Here is a 5,644-nt window from a genome sequence, read left to right as displayed (position 1 = left end):
GGGCCTTCCCTGGTGGCGCAGTGGTTGAGAATCTGCCTGCCAATGCAGGGGACACGGGTTCGAGCCCTGGTCTGGGAAGATCCCACATGCCGCGGAGCAACTAGGTCCGTGAGCCACAACTACTGAGCCCGCGCGCCTGGAGCCTGTGCTCCGCAACAAGAGAGGCCGCAATAGTGAGAGGCCCGCGCACCGCGATGAAGAGTGGTCCCCGTTTGCCGCAACTAGAGAAAGCCCTCACACAGAAACAAAGACCCAACACTGCCAAAAATAAATAATAAATAAATAACAAAAAAATTAAAAAAAAAAAAAAAAAAAAAAAAGAAGGGAAATCTGTGCTTGCTTCGGCAGCACATATACTAAAATTGGAACAATACAGAGAAGATTAGCATGGCCCCTGGGCAAGGATGACACGCAAATTCGTGAAGTGTCCATATTTTTATTTGCATAACTGATTCACTTTGTTATAAAGCAGAAACTAACACACCATTGTAAAGCAATTATACTCCAATAAAGATGTTTAAAAAATAAATAAATAAAATAAAATGAAAAAAAAAAAAAAAGAAGGGAAATCTTATTGGAGTAGATTCACAGAGAAGTTCAGGAGAGGAACTTGATATGGCGGGTACAATTGAGCAGAGCTCTTTGGCAATACTGAGGGATAGCAGTAAGCTTTCCAGGATCTCAATTTTTTTAAAGTGGTATATATTGCAGCACATTCTATGTTGATGGAATGATCCTCTTGAGGAAACAGATCATCAGTTGAGAAGCAGAGGAGAGTGTATCCATGAAGCACAGTCCTTGTGTAGGTGACAGAAGATAAACCCTAGTGTCCTAGGAGGTGGATCGAAAAAGATCTTGCTGTGATTTATGCCAGAGAGTGTTCTGCTTATGATTCCCTCTAAGAGTTTTACAGTGTCCGGCTTCACATTTAGGTCTTTAATCCAATTGGAGTTTATTTTTGTGTATGGTGTTAGGGAGTGTTCTAAGTTCATTCTTTTACATGTAGCTGTCCCATTTTCCCAGCACCACTTATTGAGGAAACTGTCTTTTCTCCATTGTATGTCCTTGCCTCCTTTGTCATAGATTAGTTGACCACAGATGCTTGTATTTATTTCTGGGCTTTCTATCCTGTTCCATTGATCTATATTCTGTTTTTGTGCCAGTACAATACTGTCTTGATTACTATAGCTTTGTAGTATAGTCTGAAGTCAGGGAGCCTGATTCCTCCAGCTCTGTTTTTCTTTCTCGAGATTGCTTTGGTTGTAAGGGGAGGATGGGTAAGTTGGAAGACTGGGATTGACACATACACACTATTATATATAAAATAGATAACTTATAAGGACCTACTGTATAGCACAGGGAACTCTACTCAATATTCTGTAATGGCCTATATGGGAAAAGAGTCTAAAAAAGAATGGATATATGTATAACTGATTCACTTTGCTGTACACCTGAAACTAACACAACATTGTAAAGCAACTACACTCCAATAAAAATTTAAAAAAAAAAGAAAAACAACCTAGTATCCCAGTGGAGGGGGTGAGTTTCGGGAAGAAGAGTGGAGAAAAGACATCCACAGACAGAGACTAGACAAATCACAGACAGTCTGCAAAGTCCTCCCTCCTTTTCTCTACTATGGTCACACAGGACATACTTTTCTCTCCTGCTCTGAACTACTGAGACATGTAGCAAGATGTCCACTAAGAGCATCCAGCCTTGGGTCCTGAGGGTCTAGAGTCCTAAAAAGAGGCTAGTCACACAGGTGCATACTGATGGATGAACCGCCATGAGGCTGAGCCCAAACGTGGCTCCAGATACACATCGTCCATCTTCATGCTTACATCAAGTCATGTTGCCTGTCTGGTTCCTCTAACCCACAGCCTTGGGTGTACAGAAGGACGTTATGACCCGGTCACTCTGTGAACATTCTATTGGTCTTATTCTCCAAGTCTGATCGAGCCTCATCGTCATGGCTACAGAGAAAGTAAGAACTGAGTAAAACCTATGACTGAGCCACTATATTAACACTTTCCTCAAGCTGGATCTATATGGATATGATAACATGGACACGTTCACTTGAAAACCTTTCCATTTTTCAGGAAAATGAAAAGCAAGTTCAGGGACTTCCCTGGTGGTCCAGTGGTTAGGACCCCACGCTTTCACTGCAGGGGGCGCGAGTTTAATCCCTGGTCGGGGAACTAAGGTCCTGCATGCCATGCAGCAGCAAGGCCAAAAAAAAGAAAAAAAAAAAAAAAAAAAGGCAAGTTCATAGGCTCACTGTGAGAAGGTGTTGGAGATTTGATCAGAAAGGAGAAATGAAAATTCAGTCTTGGCAGAATGAATTAACTAAGAGAAGAGAGGAGAACTTTGGGGAATGACTGCTGTTTACTGTGAGAGTAGCTATCATAACTTAAAGTTAGATCATTTGATATGTTGAGTGTTTTTCTCCAGCACCCTCAGGTCGGGGTTAGGAAAAGCTAGTCCAAGGAGGATTGGGGCTTGCTAATTGTTAAGCTAGAAAGCGGAGGAAGAAGCCAGCATGGGGGGTAAAAAGCAAGGATCATGGATCAGGGAATCCAAACCATATTAGGAGGCAGGGGAAGGCCTTTGGGGGTAAATGCAGGACCCTTATATTTCATAGCACTTCATAGTTTCTATAGCTATCTCACATGCAGCCAACCACTTTATAGCCATGGTCACCCAAAGAGACCTGTGGGACAAATATTTTATCCTCACCTTTCAGATGAAGGATCTTGGAGACCCCTTATTACAACATGGTGCTCTAAAATTCAGTTCTGACTTTCCAACAGGGAAAGAAGAAAGAGATCAGGAAGCAGTGATGTTGGCATTTGAGTGAGCCCCTCTTTGGCATAACGTGGACGTCTTGCCATTTTCCTCCCTTGTGAGGAAGTAAATACATTCACAGTAAATCCCATACCAAGTTCTATTAAGGAACCAATATCCATCATTTTGCTTAAGTTTCAACTGTGCTTAATAGATGGTGGGGAGAAAACCATAATTCGAAAAGATACATGCACCTCAATGTTCACTGCAGCACTATTTACAATAGCCAAGACATGGAAGCAACCTAAACGTCCATCAACAGATGAATGGATAAAGAAGATGTGGTACATATATACAATGGAATATTACTCAGCCATAAAAACAAAGAACAAAATAATGCCATTTGCAGAAACATGGATGGACCTGCAGATTGTCATACTGAGTGAAGTAAATCAGACACAGAAAGACAAGTATCCTATGATATCGCTTATATGTGGAACCTAAAAAAATAAGGGTACAACTGAACTTACTTACAAAACAGAAGTAGAGTCCCAGATGTAGAAAACAAACTTATGGTTACCAGGGGGTAAAGGGGGGGCGGATAAATTGGGAGATTGGGATTGAGATAAACACACTACTATGTATAAAATAGATAACTAATAAGGACCTACTGTATAGCACAGAGGACTCTACTCAATACTCTGTCGTAGCCTATATGGGAATAGAATCTAAAAAAGAGCGGATATATGTGTATGTACGGCTGATTCACTTTGCTGTACACGTGAAACTAACATCACATTGTAAATCAACTGTACTGCAATAAAAATTAAAACACAACCAAAAAAAACTGCTAAAAGAAAAAATAGATGGTGGGTCCCACTTGAGAAATGTCTTACCCCTATGCAGGTAGGAGATTAATACATCACCAGATAAAACACTGCCTTTTCCTGTTTTCAGCACACTCCCTAAAAGGACAGACTTATACTTCCACACTTCTGAAATGGCTGGATGGGCACCCTAACACTGAATTATTCATTAGCCAGGAGAGCTGGTTTCACCTCACCTCTGCTCAGAATGGTGCATCAGGCAGGAGAAGCAGTCATGGGGGCCAGTGTTTTTTTCAGGGATTTCTTTGTACCAGGAATTGCCGCATTTTTGCCTGCATCACTTAATTTTAGTCTCATGACAGATATACAGCGGACCCTTGAACAACACAGGGGAGTTAGGGGCGCCCAGCAACTACCCAGTCAACAATGTTCCTATGAATTTACGAAAACATCGGACCTCCATATTCACGGTTCCACATCCACCACGGATTCAACCAACCACACAGATGGGGCAATACTGTAGGACATGATTTTTTTTTTTTTTTTTTTTTTTAGTAGAGAAAGAATACAGTTCTATTACTGAATGGGCTTTAAACCAGAATGTGATACACATCACAGGCAATCTACTAAGAGATTGCAAAGACAAAAAGAAATCTCCCCCTTTTATAAAGCCAAGCAGGTACAACCCATTCCATACACATGTTCAAGATAAACAACAACTAATCCTCAGGTTAGAGGACTTGGTAACGCCATGTGTCACATAGTTCACCCTAAATTTTCCTGGTAATTGAGGTGACCATCTATGTTAGCTAACTGGCTTTATCCAGAGGAAAGACAAATTCTCATGGTCTACACCTTGGAGCTCAGTGACCACTGAAGTTAGGCTCCCACCCTCCCACCAGCAAGAGGAGGGTGGGGTGGTATATCCCCTTGACATTTATATTTCAAAGAGATGGCTCCCAGGTCCTAGAGAAAGACACGCCTGTGCTACAAAGCGGGCAAAAGGCCTATCCAGTTCTCAAAAAGGATTTATACACATTTCAAAGGAGGAAGAAAAAAACCTACAATCACAGGTTTTCTTAATTCTTTGTTTTTTTTGCCATTACTCTGTTAAAAATTTATTTTAAATGTAGATGTAAAAAATAAAGAGGAAAAACACCAGACAGCATTTATGAACTAACATTCTCAGACAATCCCCCGTCCCAAATGCATGAAGATTTATGGTGCATTTGGCATCATACAACACGTTTTACATTATAGGAGAAACTCTAGCTGTTTCGTATTTTAAGCTGTCAAACTAATTTCAATATACACAGTGAAAAATGTCTAGATGTTTGAGAGGTAATCATTTTTTCATTATAAATTAATTTGTCCTTTACGATTGGAAATAAAAATTTTACTTTGAGCATTTAGAGGTTCTAAACTAGTACTTTTTTTTTTTTAAATGAAGGGAGGGAAATCTCTTCCCTTATTTTCCTTTTTCAATTTTTATTGGGGTATAGTTGATTAACAATGTTGTGTTAGTTTCTGCTGTACAGCAAAGTGAATCGGTTATACATATACACATATCCACTCTCTTTTAGATTCTTTTCCCACATAGGTCATTACAGAGTATTAAGTAGAGTTCCCTGTGTTATATATAGTACGTTCTTATTAGTTATTCATTTTATATATAGTAGTGGGTATATGTCAATCCCAATCTCCCAATTTATCACTCCCCCCCTTTACCCCCAGTAACCGTAAATTTGTTTTCTACATCTGTGACTCTATTTCTGTCTTGTAAATAAGTTCATTTGTACCATTTTTTAGATTCCCCATGTAAGTCATATCATATGATATTTGTCTTTCTCTGTCTGACTTACTTCACTAAATATAATTTCTAGGTCCATCCATGTTGCTGCAAATAGTATTACTTCATTCCTTTTTTTTATGGCTGAGTAATATTGCATTGTATATATGTACCACATCTTCTTTCTCCTTTCCTCTGTTGAGGTTTATTATAATAAACCTCTTTCTCTCTATATATACACATC

At 39.7% G+C, this 5,644-nt stretch overlaps 1 non-coding gene across 1 annotated transcript; it reads left to right on the top strand.

Moving 5' to 3' along the window:
* The first annotated feature begins 332 nt into the window (after nucleotides 1-332).
* LOC137757563 (U6 spliceosomal RNA) lies at nucleotides 333-439 on the top strand. Its single transcript, XR_011072403.1, has one exon. It is a non-coding gene; the product is annotated as a U6 spliceosomal RNA (small nuclear RNA).
* The last annotated feature ends 5,205 nt before the right edge of the window (nucleotides 440-5,644 follow it).

Source organism: Eschrichtius robustus, chromosome X, assembly GCF_028021215.1.
Source record: "Eschrichtius robustus isolate mEscRob2 chromosome X, mEscRob2.pri, whole genome shotgun sequence".
NCBI classification, from domain to species: Eukaryota; Metazoa; Chordata; class Mammalia; order Artiodactyla; family Eschrichtiidae; genus Eschrichtius; species Eschrichtius robustus.
Note: the sequence above shows the minus strand (reverse complement) of the source record. Positions and strands in the feature narration are given on the sequence as shown.